The following is an 18,784-nucleotide window of genomic DNA, read 5'->3' on the forward strand; positions in this document are numbered from 1 at the left end:
ATCTTTAATCAGAAAGAACTTAACATGCGTCAACGCCGATGGGTAGAACTTCTTAGCGATTACGACTGTGAGATTCGTTATCACCCGGGCAAGGAAAATGTTGTAGCCGACGCACTCAGCAGACGGAGTTATTTGCTCAGTATTCGCAATACCCAAGCCCAGCATGATCTCGAAGCTCTCATCCGCGAAGCCCAACATGCTTGTTTTAACGAACGCACTTTGAAGAAGGAGAGAATCTATCACGACGGAGCTCAGCCTGTAAGCAAGGCAGATGGGATTTTCTACTACCTGGACCGAATTTGGATCCCTAAGCGGACCGATTTGCGAAAGATTATAATGAACGAAGCCCACAAATCCCGGTATTCTATTCATCCCGGTGCCGATAAAATGTACCAAGATCTTCGTTACAAGTACTGGTGGCCTGGTATGAAACGGGATATCGCTCTTTATGTTGGAAGTTGCCTGACTTGTGCGAGAGTCAAGGCTGAGCATCAGCGACCTTCTGGCTTACTCGAACAAACTCCAATCTCTATATGGAAGTGGGAGAGTGTAGCTATGGATTTCATAACCAAACTTCCGCCCACGCCATCAGGTCACGACAGCATTTGGGTTATAGTTGATCGTCTGACCAAATCAGCCCACTTTTTGCCAATACGGGAAGACTACAAGGTAGAACGACTAGCCCGAATCTACACCGACGAGATCATTTGTGATCATGGTACGCCTCGTGACATCATTTCAGACCGTGATGCTCGGTTTACTTCGCGATTATGGGAAACGTTTCAAGCGGCCCTTGGTACGTCGCTTAACCTGAGTACTGCATTCCATCCTCAAACCGACGGACAGACTGAAAGAACGATCCGTACTCTTGAGGACATGCTCCGAGCGTGTGTTATAGACTTCGGTGGTAGTTTGAACAAATACCTACTGTTAGTCGAATTCTCGTACAACAACAACTATCATGCCAGCATACAAATGGCACCATTCGAGGCTTTATATGGAAGAAGATGTCGTTCGCCTATTGTATGGCACGAGATCGGTCATTCGCAACTAGCCGGTCCCGAGTTACTACAAGAAACGACTGACAAAATCCTCCAGATTCGAGACAACTTGTCGAAAGCCAGGGATAGACAGAAAAGTTACGCCGATAGAAGACGCAAGCCCCTTGAATTTGACGTTGGCGACTACGTACTCCTAAAGGTATCACCTTGGAAGGGTGTGGTCAGATTCGGCAAGAAAGGGAAACTAGCGCCTCGATATGTTGGACCTTTTAAGATTCTGGAAAGGATCGGAAAAGTCGCCTACAAACTTGAACTATCGGAGGAACTCAGTAACGTCCACCCAACTTTCCATGTGTCGAACCTCCGAAAATGCCTAGCTGATCATGATCTGATTGTACCCCTCGACGATCTTCAGGTCAACGAAGCGCTACACTTCGTGGAAAAGCCTGTCGAAATCATGGATCGCCAAACCAAGCAACTCAGGCGCTCGCGCATCCCTATCGTGAAAGTCCGATGGGAAGCCAAACGAGGCGCGGAGTTCACTTGGGAACTCGAAAGCGACATGAAGGCCAAGTACCCGCAGTTGTTCAAATAGAGATCTGGAGCGTCAATTTGGAAATTCACGGTGCTGTGCAGCTTTCAGCCTAATTTCGGGACGAAATTCCCTAAATAAGGGGAGGCTGTATGTAAGACCCTAATACGTATTTGACTAAAAGTCGCAGCGGAAGTTCAAGCCATAAACTTTCTTTCATTATAAACACCTTAACTTATTTAAAAATTAACTTTAACATAACTCTTTCACATAAATCCATCAATCGACTTATTTACTAAGTAAAATCATAGCTTATGTTTACTACATTATATACATCAACGTTCCCGTACAATCCCACTAGTGACTCGATCCTCGATCTCTGTTCCTTGATGATCCTCATGACTCGTACTACCTGCGCTCACCACATTAAATTCATAACATTAGTACGCATTATAAACATACAAGATTTATTCACGTTTACTTTTTGTTCCGTTAACTCTTTACATCCCAGCTTTCCATCTGTTCGTACATTCCGTGGTGAGACTTTCTCATTGTACCTGCGTTACACTTCGTTCACAAGGCACACTATTATTATCGTCAATACTCAATTTCATTGAATACATGCGTACATACTTTCATACATACTTACATATGTGCATCCGTTCATACATAACTACTTACAAACCTACGTACCTACATTCATACGTATGTTCCTACATACGTGCATACCTACATACATACATGCATACATGTCTACATACATACCTATTACATGCCTTCTCACAACCCTACATACGTGCACACATTCGTACATACTCACTTGGATATATATATACACATACACTTACTACCTACATACACACCTACATACATACATACATACATTCATTCATACATACCATTTATATTCACACATACATACATACATACCTTCATTCGTATCTACTTAAGGAAATTCTTAACTTAGAATCCCACATTTAGGTACCATATTACTACATATTCTTTAGGATCCCACATTTAGGTACCATATTACTACATATTCTTTAGGATCCCACCTTTAGGTACCATATTACTACATATTCTTTAGGATCCCACCTTTAGGTACCATATTACTACATATTCTTTAGGATCCCACCTTTAGGTACCATATTACTACATATTCTTTAGGATCCCACCTTTAGGTACCATATTACTACATATTCTTTAGGATCCCACCTTTAGGTACCATATTACTACATATTCTTTAGGATCCCACCTTTAGGTACCATATTACTACATATTCTTTAGGATCCCACATTTAGGTACCCTACCCGTCAGCGACGCCCTCTAGTTTTTTTTTTTTTTTTTTTTTTTTTTTTTGCAGTTTTCTGCAGGTTCGTTTCGTCGTCCGTACGCACTAAAACGCACGTAACTTTCGAACCGTTTACCCGTTTAACCTCCCGTTTCTTCCTACATGCTTGTAAATTCACATCCTATCAAATGAACTTAAAATCCCATAACCGCCTTAAGGAAAATCTTAACTTACACGCTATCGGCTTATTACCCTCTTACCCACAATTCGACCCGTTCATGCATTCATCAGCGTAACTTGTTTGTTTTACCATAAACTCTTATAAACCTAATAATATCAGTGACATCTATCATAAAATAATAAGTTCTTAGACATTTTGCATCCTCTTAACACATTATCGTTCATATACTTAGTTTTGACCCGTTAAGGGTATTTGCGCGTTAAATGGTTTATGACATACCAAGACCATACTCTTCGCTTCCATACTTGTCCAAGACATTACACTAATCAATAACTTGCTTCTAAACTACTTATTAAGATCGTTTGCCCAAAATACCCATCAAGGGCATTTTGGTCAACTTTAATCCCATCATTTACGACGAAAGACTTTCCTACATATTTAACCTCAAACATCATGTTTAATTAATTTCAACACTTTATTACTTACTTGAACTAAGAAGTGATTACGGAAATCACTTACCTTGAGCGTCCAAGTTCAAGCATAGGTTCCATGCTTTCTTTTGACCCATTAGCCTCCGTGCTTGAGCCCGTAGACATGCTATCTATCCTTACATGACCATACATTGATACCCTTGTTAGTAAACAAGGCCACACAAAGCATCAATCACAATAAATCTATGCTCAACAATTGACTTTCATTAATGGATTTCTTGCAACTCATAGCATAGATTAACAATGAGATCCTTTCTACTCGCATAATATAAACACGCCATTACATATCTTGCTATAAATATTTCGTGCATCACTTTGACTTCCTAAACCGTACGTTTATGATAAGAGATCTACCTCACAACATTCCTACCATTGTTGACTTTCCAGAAAGTCAACTATCAAGCATTTTCAACTTCCAACTTGGACACACATTCATTCACAAATTAACATGTTAGAATATAGTCATTATGCCATCTACGCTTCATACTCATTTTGTAGGACATATTTGGCCGCATAATCAAATAGTTACATATACACATATACATACGATTCCGTTCATATCAACATCTTTATAGTTAACGCCAATATCAATTAAGTTTACTCTTTTCTAGGATTCTCATTCGTTCCATAACCATTCTTAAGTTGAAACTAATACGATCAAACATTCCATATAATTTCATCACATCATTCAAGCGTATGGTACGAATTTCACATATTATTGTCATTTAGGCATTTCATCAAACACCTTGTGTGCGTACCACCATCTAAGCTTAATGTACAACTAATTCATGCATATCCTTCTAACCTCATACATAATTCACCAAAATTCTTCCTTCTAATCATCATGAATCATTTCTACATAATCATTAAACATACTAGAATCACATTTCTTTCAATTCCTCTAACAAGAATCTACCATGCATGCCAAAATACATCAATATTAAGCAAGAATTGGACATGGGTGATCATTCAAGTTGTTATCATCACCATAACCAAATGGGTTTCACATATAAACATCAAATTAACCCAAACCATGCATAATCCATGTTCTACATGATGATTCTAACTCATAAACAAGTTCAATTTCATACTACTTCAAAGATTAATCAAAACCCTTATCATTAACTAGCATCAAATCACATAATTCGACTTACCCCATGATGGGAAACCCTTAGATGACTAAGGAATTGATCACATGCATTCGATTGACCTTCAATTTCCTTCTTAATTTGATGATTTGAGAGGTGTTAGGGTTTTGAGGGGAAGGTTTCCCCTGGTCTCTCCTCACGATCGCACACACACCCACTTCTATTCCCTGGGCATTTTTGTTATGTGTTTTAATAACACATTTTTCATTTTCAACCCCTCATTTATTCATAACATGTCATCTTCCCCCATTTCTACATACTAATCTAGCAAACCTTCATGCATACCTAAGAATTTTAGATTTACTAAAATTTATAAGCCTTTACTAATGGTAAAAATCTATGTTTACCATTTCTTTCCGTCAAATACTGCGATTAAAACATTATATTATGTCATACGAAATTCGGGGTGTTACAAGTCTACCCCCCTTAAAGAAGGTTTCGTCCCCGAAACCTTTCTCACTTTCCTCTTACACACACACATCTATGTTTGACTTAATAGTCACATTATAATTATAAGTAATCGTTCTATCTCATTTCGTAATTATTCATACACTTGACTTCTTCTTAACAAGTCTATACTTTCCATGGCATACTTTCACATAACATTCTCATTTCCTCGACCCATTAGTAGCAGGTCAGTATACATATTCATTTAAACTTATAATAATGCTTACCTTCATATGATCTGTTTAAAATAGATTTAATACTTTTGCCTCATCCTTTAAGATTTCATTCCAAGCACACGTTGTATAACATTTAACTCTTGTTTTGTTATCACAACAAAACTACTACTTCATAGTTACACCTACATGCTTAACTCCATAGTTAGCGTCATTCTACGTTTTCTACAGTTACTTGTACCATGCGTACTTTTACATTACCTTTAAATCATCTTTTTCATTTCACTTTACAATTATTCTCACTTCGTGCATTATTTAGTTTACATACGTATGTGTATCATGTAGTTCATCTTACGAGAATTTAACCATTACCCGAAATCTATACATACTCATATATGCTTAACTTTAACGTTAACCTTATTCTTACCTTTTCTACATTTACGTATACCTTGCATACCTTTATAGTATCTTTAAATCATTCCGTTCATTTCACATTACTATCGCTTTCACTTCATGCATTACTTAATTCACGTGTATAGACAGTTCATATCTCTCCAATCATGAGTTAGACATTTTACTAACCTCTTTTTCATTTCCCAACCACGATCCGCAACCCTGATCGATCATCTTCTCCTCGTGCACTAGCCGTACAGGCCAAGTTTCATTCCTTCGTGTTATGAGCCTCCGCTCGTGCACATCCTTTCACCAATACGATTGGTTTCATCGCATCAATAGTTCTAACATTATCATCAACAACATCGGCGGTTAGCATATGTCATTCAAACATTCATAACACTAGGTGATTACACACCTATAATTCTGTTACATATTTCCTGCGTACATGCTATAACATATCTTACATTCCATTTCTTACACGCAATTCTTTCATTTTAGTTACTTATTTCGTCAACCTTTGCAGTTTGACCTTTTAAGGTTAAACTGAATTTTCTTACTTATCATAGATGCATTGAAGTACACATTCGTGCTTCCTTCCATTCATGCTTACTTACAAAGACATTCATTACATCGTTTTAGTATTCTTAACAAACTTACCCTTTTGTTCATACTTAAACCATTGTCTGGGTCATAGCCCGTCATTCATTCTGACTTCTAAGAGTCAATTTCTAACACATTTAACACATACCTTGTTCAAAACTTCCTTCTTTCGTTTTATAACTTAGGTCTGCATGCTCATTACGATCATTCTTTTGTTTCTTTACTTTACATTTGCCCATATGACTCATTTAACACAATCACGGTCAGACTATCGACACTTCTTATGTAGACTAGTTTCGTCTTTTATACCTTAAATATGTTTCGCGGATTCGAATGCATTATTCATACCTTTCGTACCTTCTATGTTTTGAATCCGTCTTGCGGATTCAAACATTGCATTCGCATCTTTCATTCTTTGAATCCGTCTCGCGGATTCAAACATTTCATTCATACATTGCTGACCCGTACTGTCTTACGGATTCAACATTATTCATTCTTATCACTCATACTTTTCACTCTTACATAGTACTCTCAATTTCCCGAGAGCCTTACTACCCACTTCACCCGCATGCCCACCTGCTACCCAATTCTAACGGACATACCTGCGATAATTACCACGGTCTCACGAACGTCATATGCTTCTTGCGTACTGGCCAGGTGCGCAATTCACATACTAATTCCGTGCCTTCAGGTAATCATCGCCTTATGTCCGCATTAGTGGGTCTCAGTTAGTGCTACATTTTTACAATTTTACCAAGACAATATCGTTGTCTTCCGTTTAGTACTTACCCTCCCAAGGAGACTTCTTCCTTTTTCTTTTAACAACGGTACCCATACATATCAACATTGTGTACCTGGGGTCCGTCTGTCCATTCGCATCCTTGACTGCCTTAGCATCCACCTTAGACTGCATTCACGGATCATCCTCTCCAAACTTTTAAGCTTACCTTGCACATAGCAAACCGTTAGCTTCTTCATATGAATACATACATATACGTTTTCATACCATTTCTACCTTTAGATCTTGATCGAGTCATGGATTGTACAGGTTCCTTATCACAAGAGCACATAGGTTTGAGTTCAAGTACCTACCTTCTCGTACTTGATTCCCTCAAACCAGGGCTCTGATACCAACTTGTAAGACCCTAATACGTATTTGACTAAAAGTCGCAGCGGAAGTTCAAGCCATAAACTTTCTTTCATTATAAACACCTTAACTTATTTAAAAATTAACTTTAACATAACTCTTTCACATAAATCCATCAATCGACTTATTTACTAAGTAAAATCATAGCTTATGTTTACTACATTATATACATCAACGTTCCCGTACAATCCCACTAGTGACTCGATCCTCGATCTCTGTTCCTTGATGATCCTCATGACTCGTACTACCTGCGCTCACCACATTAAATTCATAACATTAGTACGCATTATAAACATACAAGATTTATTCACGTTTACTTTTTGTTCCGTTAACTCTTTACATCCCAGCTTTCCATCTGTTCGTACATTCCGTGGTGAGACTTTCTCATTGTACCTGCGTTACACTTCGTTCACAAGGCACACTATTATTATCGTCAATACTCAATTTCATTGAATACATGCGTACATACTTTCATACATACTTACATATGTGCATCCGTTCATACATAACTACTTACAAACCTACGTACCTACATTCATACGTACGTTCCTACATACGTGCATACCTACATACATACATGCATACATGTCTACATACATACCTATTACATGCCTTCTCACAACCCTACATACGTGCACACATTCGTACATACTCACTTGGATATATATATACACATACACATACTACCTACATACACACCTACATACATACATACATACATTCATTCATACATACCATTTATATTCACACATACATACATACATACCTTCATTCGTATCTACTTAAGGAAATTCTTAACTTAGAATCCCACATTTAGGTACCATATTACTACATATTCTTTAGGATCCCACATTTAGGTACCATATTACTACATATTCTTTAGGATCCCACATTTAGGTACCATATTACTACATATTCTTTAGGATCCCACCTTTAGGTACCATATTACTACATATTCTTTAGGATCCCACCTTTAGGTACCATATTACTACATATTCTTTAGGATCCCACCTTTAGGTACCATATTACTACATATTCTTTAGGATCCCACCTTTAGGTACCATATTACTACATATTCTTTAGGATCCCACCTTTAGGTACCATATTACTACATATTCTTTAGGATCCCACATTTAGGTACCCTACCCGTCAGCGACGCCCTCTAGTTTTTTTTTTTTTTTTTTGCAGTTTTCTGCAGGTTCGTTTCGTCGTCCGTACGCACTAAAACGCACGTAACTTTCGAACCGTTTACCCGTTTAACCTCCCGTTTCTTCCTACATGCTTGTAAATTCACATCCTATCAAATGAACTTAAAATCCCATAACCGCCTTAAGGAAAATCTTAACTTACACGCTATCGGCTTATTACCCTCTTACCCACAATTCGACCCGTTCATGCATTCATCAGCGTAACTTGTTTGTTTTACCATAAACTCTTATAAACCTAATAATATCAGTGACATCTATCATAAAATAATAAGTTCTTAGACATTTTGCATCCTCTTAACACATTATCGTTCATATACTTAGTTTTGACCCGTTAAGGGTATTTGCGCGTTAAATGGTTTATGACATACCAAGACCATACTCTTCGCTTCCATACTTGTCCAAGACATTACACTAATCAATAACTTGCTTCTAAACTACTTATTAAGATCGTTTGCCCAAAATACCCATCAAGGGCATTTTGGTCAACTTTAATCCCATCATTTACGACGAAAGACTTTCCTACATATTTAACCTCAAACATCATGTTTAATTAATTTCAACACTTTATTACTTACTTGAACTAAGAAGTGATTACGGAAATCACTTACCTTGAGCGTCCAAGTTCAAGCATAGGTTCCATGCTTTCTTTTGACCCATTAGCCTCCGTGCTTGAGCCCGTAGACATGCTATCTATCCTTACATGACCATACATTGATACCCTTGTTAGTAAACAAGGCCACACAAAGCATCAATCACAATAAATCTATGCTCAACAATTGACTTTCATTAATGGATTTCTTGCAACTCATAGCATAGATTAACAATGAGATCCTTTCTACTCGCATAATATAAACACGCCATTACATATCTTGCTATAAATATTTCGTGCATCACTTTGACTTCCTAAACCGTACGTTTATGATAAGAGATCTACCTCACAACATTCCTACCATTGTTGACTTTCCAGAAAGTCAACTATCAAGCATTTTCAACTTCCAACTTGGACACACATTCATTCACAAATTAACATGTTAGAATATAGTCATTATGCCATCTACGCTTCATACTCATTTTGTAGGACATATTTGGCCGCATAATCAAATAGTTACATATACACATATACATACGATTCCGTTCATATCAACATCTTTATAGTTAACGCCAATATCAATTAAGTTTACTCTTTTCTAGGATTCTCATTCGTTCCATAACCATTCTTAAGTTGAAACTAATACGATCAAACATTCCATATAATTTCATCACATCATTCAAGCGTATGGTACGAATTTCACATATTATTGTCATTTAGGCATTTCATCAAACACCTTGTGTGCGTACCACCATCTAAGCTTAATGTACAACTAATTCATGCATATCCTTCTAACCTCATACATAATTCACCAAAATTCTTCCTTCTAATCATCATGAATCATTTCTACATAATCATTAAACATACTAGAATCACATTTCTTTCAATTCCTCTAACAAGAATCTACCATGCATGCCAAAATACATCAATATTAAGCAAGAATTGGACATGGGTGATCATTCAAGTTGTTATCATCACCATAACCAAATGGGTTTCACATATAAACATCAAATTAACCCAAACCATGCATAATCCATGTTCTACATGATGATTCTAACTCATAAACAAGTTCAATTTCATACTACTTCAAAGATTAATCAAAACCCTTATCATTAACTAGCATCAAATCACATAATTCGACTTACCCCATGATGGGAAACCCTTAGATGACTAAGGAATTGATCACATGCATTCGATTGACCTTCAATTTCCTTCTTAATTTGATGATTTGAGAGGTGTTAGGGTTTTGAGGGGAAGGTTTCCCCTGGTCTCTCCTCACGATCGCACACACACCCACTTCTATTCCCTGGGCATTTTTGTTATGTGTTTTAATAACACATTTTTCATTTTCAACCCCTCATTTATTCATAACATGTCATCTTCCCCCATTTCTACATACTAATCTAGCAAACCTTCATGCATACCTAAGAATTTTAGATTTACTAAAATTTATAAGCCTTTACTAATGGTAAAAATCTATGTTTACCATTTCTTTCCGTCAAATACTGCGATTAAAACATTATATTATGTCATACGAAATTCGGGGTGTTACACTGTAACACCACGTGTTTTCGAATGTCAAAGTCAAAGTTAAAGTCCAAGTCAACTTTGACTTCTTTGACTATAATTAGTCTATTTTATGTTTATTTGTATTATGTGGAGTAAGTGTTGTTAATCAATATATATATATCAAAGTAATCGAATGTTTAATCGACGCGAACCGATTTACGGCTGTGAATAGTAGGAAGTAACAATGTGATAAAGTTAACTAATCAGTAATCAAACCGATCTAACCATCATCGAACTCGAATCTCGAATTACGCGAACTTTGGTTGTTATTATACGTGTGCGTGTGCCTTATGTGTTACCTGTGCGTGTTTACTTTATGTTTTGTGTGGTAATCAATCGAAACTCAAAACTCAAGTCAATGCAATCGAAATCGAATTACGACGAATGGTAACGTAAGGATAGGGTGAATTGTAGGTGATTGTATGTTAGATATAGTAGTTGGGACTGAAGGTAATTTGAATAGGAAACTCTATCGTACTCGTATCGTCATCAATTGAAACCGAAATATCAAAAATTATCGCACCGAACACTCGAAACAGGCTGTTGATCGATCAGGCTGTCAGCCGATCGAACAGCCCAGCTGATCGAGCAGGCAGTCCGATCGGGATGCCTGGCTGATCGGCCAGCCCTTTCCTCTTTTGGAGCCTATAAATAGAGCTGTCATTGTCATTCTTTCCACTTTTGGAAACTCTCTGACCGACCAGCTCGTGCTCCCCACCTTTTCTCAGATTTCTTCCAATTTCGGTAAGTTTTCATCCTAAATCTTGTACTTTCTTGATCAAAACGTGCTCCTACAACTTTCTATCTTTCAAATCTTGATTTCTAACCGTGAAATCATCAAGATCTAAGCATTCTAGGATGATGTCATCATGGTGTTCTTCAAGAACATCATGTTTTGGCCTTAATCCACCATGAATAGCTCGGATCTAACCGATTTCCACATAAACAAGCTAAGATCTATCAAAGATCTAAACACCTTCATGACGTAAAGGATTGAAAGGAATATTTCCAACTTTCTTTCAACTCTTTTACACTCAATGCCTTCAAACCGGTAGAAACGGAGCTTGAGCCAACTCACTAATTATTCCAATGGTTGTGTGGTTCAAGATTCGGATTCTATCTACGAGGTTCACCGATTTCGGGTTAAACTTCAAACTACCGTTCCGAACAGTTCACCGGCCAGACTTGGGTGATTCCTGTCCGAGCAGGGGAAACAAGTAAGAACGAAGGTTCCATGATTCAGCCCGTTGTCAAACTACCTCAATATAACGTCAAATAATCAGAGCAGCCAAGTGTTAGACGAACAGGCCGACCAGGTCAGGACGCCAGCCGATCGACCAGGCCAGCCGATCGGCTAGCAAGTGGCCCCACACTTTGACAATTTCATGAAATATAGTATTGAGCGAGGTGATGTTCGATCGAACGAGCTGTTTGATAACATTACTCATCGGATCATGAGATACTATGCTTCAACCCTTAATCGATTTCAATTCGTTGGACGTATCGGAATGCCACCCGATCGAGCATGCTGTTCGATCGAGTATGCTGTTCGATCGAGTGACATCCTGTGTTGAGGACTACAACTGAAGTTCCTAACCGATCGGTTAAGCCGGCCGATCGAACAGACCGTTCGATCGATCGACCTGAAAGGTAAGAACACTTCAGTGTTCTCAAATACTACAACGAAAACTTCAAAAGGTCAAACCATCATACACAAACACGTCCTACTCAAAGGAAGAAACAATCCACTCGAACAGTCCAGCCGATCGAGCCGACTGGCCGATCGAACGGACTGTCCGAACGGATTGTCTAGCCAAACGAAGGACCCGTTCGACCGAACCTGCTGTTCGATCGACCAGGCTGTTCGACCCACTTACACTAGTTTCCTTTTTGCGTGTTGCTCATCGTTATAATATCGAACTGTTCAGGCTAATCCTACTCCCAAGTGCTCCCTTCAATACAACAATAAATCGCTGTGAGTATACTCGATCCCTTTTTGCTTTTAGCACTTTTGGGTGTTACATACGTTACTTATATTAAAACACAAACGATCACACTACTCAAAACTATTTGAACGCTAACCAATATGCATGTATTACGTGACTAAATGAATGCTTGTTGATTGTGTTTACACGTGGAATGCTGTCTACCTGCCTTAACGACGTAGTACTACAGTTTGGACTCAGCACCCATTCACACGGGGGTTGTTAAGGACAATTACTTGCATGGATTACGGTGGTAAACATGTATTGCGAACTTTCTCGGACAGTCAACCCGCAGTCACTGGTATCGATAGGTCCATGTCGATAATTAACATGCTTCGTTTTCCTCTGTGTACGTGCTGGTTATGCGTAAACTATTCGAACTCTATGTGCTATTACCAAACTTGTGTGCTCACCTTTACATTATATGTATTGACTTTATTTTAACGTATGTGACATGTGTTTAAGATGTTTGCTTGCTAGGAAAGCGAGGCTAGAATAAAGCTCTAGAGGCCCCCAACAAATAGTTGTCTGTCAGGAAAAAGCAACTAGAGCATAGTTTTCTGTAGATCTTGTCAGGCTGGGTCTTTAGGAGCATTTGAACAATTATTTGTTTGTTTATTTAAATCTGAGTTTTCGAAACAGAGTATTTGACTGGTTGTATTCTGTAATAATTTGTTTGTTATTTGGGACACGGTATGGGACGTGTCATTTAAACTGAATAGTGATAATAATTGTTATGGAAACTTCTGGACAATCTGTTTCGCTCAGTGCCATGCCCCGATGATTCCGCCATCGGTTGGGGTGTGACACTTGAAGATCGTCGAGAGGCACAATCAGATCATGGTCAGCTATGCATTTTCGGAGGTTTGACACATGGAAAGTCGGGTGGACATTACTAAGTTCCTCCGGTAGTTCGAGTCTGTAGGCGGCTTTTCCGATCCTTTCCAGAATCTTAAAAGGTCCAACATATCGTGGCGCTAGTTTCCCTTTCTTTTCGAATCTGGCCACACCCTTCCAAGGTGATACCTTTAGGAGTACGTAGTCGCCAACGTCAAATTCAAGGGGCTTGCGTCTTCTATCGGCGTAACTTTTCAGTCTATCTCGAGCTTTCACCAAGTTGTCTCAAATCTGAAGGATTTTGTCAGTCGTTTCTTGCAGTAACTCGGGACCGGTTAGTTGCGAATGACCGATCTCGTGCCATACAATCGGCGATCGACATCTTCTTCCATATAAAGCTTCGAATGGTGCCATTTGGATGCTGGCATGATAACTGTTGTTGTACGAGAATTCGACTAGCGGCTGGTATTTGTTCCAACTGCCACCGAAGTCTATGACACACGAACGGAGCATGTCTTCAAGAGTACGGATCGTTCTCTCAGTCTGTCCGTTGGTTTTGAGGGTGGAATGTGGTGCATAAGTTATGCGACGTACCAAGAGCTGCTTGAAACGTTTCCCACAATCGCGAAGTAAACCGAGCATCACGGTCTAAAATGATGTCACGAGGCGTATCATGATTACAAATGATCTTGTCAGTGTAGATTCGGGCTAGTCATTCTACCTTGTAGTCTTCTCGTATTGCCAAAAAGTGGGCTGATTTGGTCAGACGATCAACTATAACCCAAATGTTGTCATGACCTGATGGCGTGAGCGGTAGTTTGGTTATGAAATCCATAGTTATACTCTCCCACTTCCATATAGGGATTGGAGGTTGTTCGAGTAAGCCAGAAGGTCGTTGATATTCAGCCTTAACTCTTGCACAAGTCAGGAAACTTCCAACATAAAGAGCGATATCACGTTTCATGCCCGGCCACCAGTACTTGTAGCGAAGGTCCTGGTACATTTTATCGGCACCGGGATGAATAGAATATCGGGATTTATGGGCTACGTTCATTATAATCTTTCGCAAATCGGTTCGCTTAGGGATCCAGATTCGGTCCAGATAATAGAAAATCCCATTTGCCTTGCTTACAAGCTGAGCTCTCTCGTGATAGATCCTCTCCTTCTTCAAAGTGCGTTCATTAAAACAGGCATGTTGGGCTTCGCGAATAAGGGTTTCGAGGTCATGTTGGGCTTGGATATTGCGAATACTAAGCATGTAACTTCGTCTGCTGAGCGCGTCGGCAACAACATTTGCTTTGCCTGGGTGATAACGAATCTCACAGTCGTAATCATTAAGAAGTTCTACCCATCGGCGTTGACGCATATTAAGTTCCCTCTGATTAAAGATGTGTTGTAAACTCCTGTGATCGGTGAAGATCGTACACTTGGTACCATACAGGTAGTGTCGCGAAATCTTCAATGCAAAGACAACCGCGCCTTGCTCGAGATCATGGGTTGTGTAGTTCTTCTCGTGGATTTTGAGCTGACGAGATGCGTAAGCTATAACCTTGTCTCGTTGCATAAGAACACAACCAAGACCAAGGTTTGAAGCATCACAGTAGACAATGAAATCATTGCTTTCGTCGGGCAATGTGAGAACCGGAGCATTGCAAAGCATTTGCTTGAGGGTTTGGAAGGCAGACTCTTGTTCAGTTCCCCAAAAAAAAGGCTTATCCTTGTGAGTAAGGGTAGTAAGCGGCACAGCGATCTTAGAGAATCCTTCGATAAATCGTCGGTAATAGCTCGCTAGTCCGAGAAAAGAACGAACTTCAGACGGGTTCTTAGGCGTAATCCAGCTCTTATCTGCTTCAATCTTCACGGGATCGACATGAATTCCTTGACTATTAACGATATGACCCAGAAACTGAACCTCCTCCAGGCAGAATTCGCACTTGGAGAACTTGGCATAGAATCGATTCCCCTGGAGTAGCTCGAGAACCAAACGTAGATGTTGCGCGTGTTCGGCTTTCGACTTGGAATAGATCAAGACATCCTCGATGAACACGATGACGAAACGCTCTAGAAATGGCTTACACACACGATTCATCAGATCCATGAAAACCGCGGGTGCGTTGGTTAAACCAAAAGGCATAACAACGAACTCATAGTGGCCGTATCGAGTACGAAATGCGGTTTTAGGTATGTCTTCCTCTTGAATGCGCAATTGATGATAGCCCGAACGTAGATCAATCTTCGAGAAACACTTTGCACCTTGGATACATGACATGATCTTGAGACATTTTGAAGCGGTTTCACCGCACACACATAATAGATCACCATTTGCAAGCGCGAATCGAATCATTTTGTCAAAGCACACAACTTCAGCATGGTTTTCGCGAAGAAAGTCCATGCCTACTATGACGTTGAAGCTTCCGAGTTGCATCGGAATAAGGTCGATTGGGAAAATGTGATTGTTGAGCTCGAGAGTACAATCACGGAGAACAGAGTTAACAGCGACAGTTATTCCAGTAGCGACTTCGACTTCGAATGACGAGGAGATATAAGAGTGCTTACGACTAAGGAGCTTCTCGAATTCAAACGACACAAAGCAGTTATCGGCTCCAGTATCGAACAAACATGATGCATAAATACCATTCACAAGGAACGTACCATTAACCAAGTTGTTGTCAGCCTGAGCCTGACGAGCGTTGATGTTGAAGGTTCTGGCACGAGCTGCTTGCTGCTGCTGCTGAGGCTGCTGCTGCTGCTATTGGGGCTCTTGCTTCACCACCCTATTCGGGCACATGTTTGCAAAGTGGCTAGGGTCTCCACATGCAAAGCAGATGTCACACCCCAACCGATGGCGGAAACATCGGGATGAGACGAAAAAATTGCTCAAAACAACATAACACTAAATGTGACAATATGAATTAAATTATTTTATTAAAACTAAAGAATAATACACTGTTTCAAATAGTAAACATAGATTCAAACATTGTTTAATTGCTAAAATGGGTATCTAAAGCCATCCTAGCTTGTTTCTTGAGTCTTGTACTAATCAACCTGCAACATGTATTAAAATAACATCAACAAAAATGTTGGCGAGTATACAAGTTTGATACATAGCAAAATAGAATAAAATGTTTAAATGTGCTCATATCCAACATGAATAAAATGATACAAGTTACTACTTTGCCATTCAATATCGTTCAACCTCGTTCAACATCGTTCAATATCGTTCAACATCGTTCAACATCGTTCAACATCGTTCAACATCGTTCAACATCGTTCAACATCGTTCAACATCGTTCAACATCGTTCAAACATCGTTCAAATATCGTTCAAATATTGTTCAACATCGCAATACCCCAAGACTCAAGGGCATTGAGATTAACACGTTCAACTTGCATAGCATATGAGTTTACAAGCATCAAACTGGTTCATGTTTAAATGTGGATAGAGTGTGAAAAAAAAACAAGATTCAAACGTTGCGTGTTTATGTATAGAATACATGTTGCACCCAAAAGTGTTTAAAACGAAAATGGGATCGAGTATACTCACATTGGTTACGTTGGGATTTCTTGTAAGTAACGTACGAATAAGATTGGGAATTCCAAGAGGATGAACGTATGCGATTATCCTAAATATTTAGAATAACACATAATGAACTCGTATTATTTATGGGTTAAATAAGTAATCATAATATTCATGATTTGCGTAATAGTTATTTACGTATTATAATTTAACTTGTTATTTATAAATGACATAGAATAAATAAAGAAAATTAAGAGGATTAAAATAAATTGCTAGTTATTTGGGTAAAAAAAATATTGAAAGATATTATTATAAAAAAAATGAATTAAAAAGGGTAATTATTTTTAGAGTTTTACTATAAAAGAGATGGATAATATTTGCTGGGCAAATCCATGGATTATTTTACATAATTGATGTTAGCGTATATATAATACTGATTTATTTACTAATAATTATAATCTAGCTATAATATTCTTATTTGTTAAATAAATAACCAGTTGCTATTTCATAGATTACATAAATAAAATAAGCGGTTCTTTTCATTTTTATAAAATAAATCGACAACTGAATATATATAAATCTTTGTTTTTAATTGTTTAGTTCACCTTCTTCATGTGAAGATAACAGAAGTGAAAAAAAAAGAAACCAAGTTCCTTTATGTTTCTAAAGAAATATAAGATGTTAAATGAATCGAAAAAATATAAAGACTATACCGAGCGCATAAAAGGAACACCGCGGGTTTCTCCGGTCGTCTTCCCAATCTCCGGCGAGATCCCCCAACGAAACAACGAACGTGCAGCAAACGGCGAAGGCACGGGTTAGTGTCGAACAAGTAATCAAACGAGAGTTTAAACGAGGAAACAAAAGATAAGAAGCGTATACCGAACGATGCCGTGCCCACTTGATGTTTTCCGGCGACGTGAAAGGTAATGTCTTCCGGTGTCGTATACGAGTTCCGGCAAGTTACGAACTCCGGTGATGGTGATATAGTGAGGGAGAGAGGGAGAGGATGGTGTGAAATGGGGTTTCGAAACAATACTATATATATCATTCCGTTCAAAGTTTATTTTAGAAAGGTTGATATTTTCCGTAATCGCAAAATGGTAATAGTTGGTGTTCATCGATGCATGTGGACAGGGGTTGTTATTTGTTCATGATTGATACAAAGTTGGAAAAAACGCAGAATCGGTGAACGAAATCCCCGAAAATTAGCATGGCAATCAAAATGAAAAGGAAATCTTGGATTAATATCGATGATTGCGGAATATAGGTTGGTGTTTCCATTGTTGCAGACGTGTTGGGAGGCAATGCTTGATTCAAAGGAAATCATGTTAGAAAGAAAGGAAAATAACAACTGTTTCTTCTTTTTTTTTTTTTATTTGAAAACCATTACTTACCAGATTTACATAAATAGTCCTTCTATTATATTAACTAGACTAACTAGGTTATCCATAATTAACTTAACTAATTACTTTCTAATCTAACTAGTTTATTTTTATAAAACAAACAAAGCTTTTAGTTGTAAATTTAATTAATTAATTAATTGAACTAATAAATGAATAACCTTATTGATAATTATATTAAAAAAATTTAAAAGAAATTCTTTTGACGGTTAATTAATTCACGGAAAGTTTTCGAGTTTCAAGGATTAGGATCCTAATATCAGAACGGGT

At 38.4% G+C, this 18,784-nt stretch overlaps 2 long non-coding RNA genes across 2 annotated transcripts; both read right to left on the reverse strand.

Moving 5' to 3' along the window:
* Nucleotides 1-2,056: 2,056 nt before the first annotated feature.
* Nucleotides 2,057-4,793, reverse strand: LOC110938587. The gene is made up of 3 exons (XR_002591510.2): nt 4,651-4,793; nt 3,525-3,611; nt 2,057-2,100 (listed from the first exon to the last, which is right to left on the reverse strand). It is a non-coding gene; the product is annotated as an uncharacterized LOC110938587 (long non-coding RNA).
* A 2,973-nt stretch (nt 4,794-7,766) lies between these two features.
* Nucleotides 7,767-10,492, reverse strand: LOC110938588. Its single transcript, XR_002591511.2, has 3 exons — nt 10,350-10,492; nt 9,224-9,310; nt 7,767-7,810 (listed from the first exon to the last, which is right to left on the reverse strand). It is a non-coding gene; the product is annotated as an uncharacterized LOC110938588 (long non-coding RNA).
* Nucleotides 10,493-18,784: the final 8,292 nt, after the last annotated feature.

Source organism: Helianthus annuus, chromosome 5 (assembly GCF_002127325.2).
Source record: "Helianthus annuus cultivar XRQ/B chromosome 5, HanXRQr2.0-SUNRISE, whole genome shotgun sequence".
Classification (NCBI taxonomy): Eukaryota; Viridiplantae; Streptophyta; class Magnoliopsida; order Asterales; family Asteraceae; genus Helianthus; species Helianthus annuus.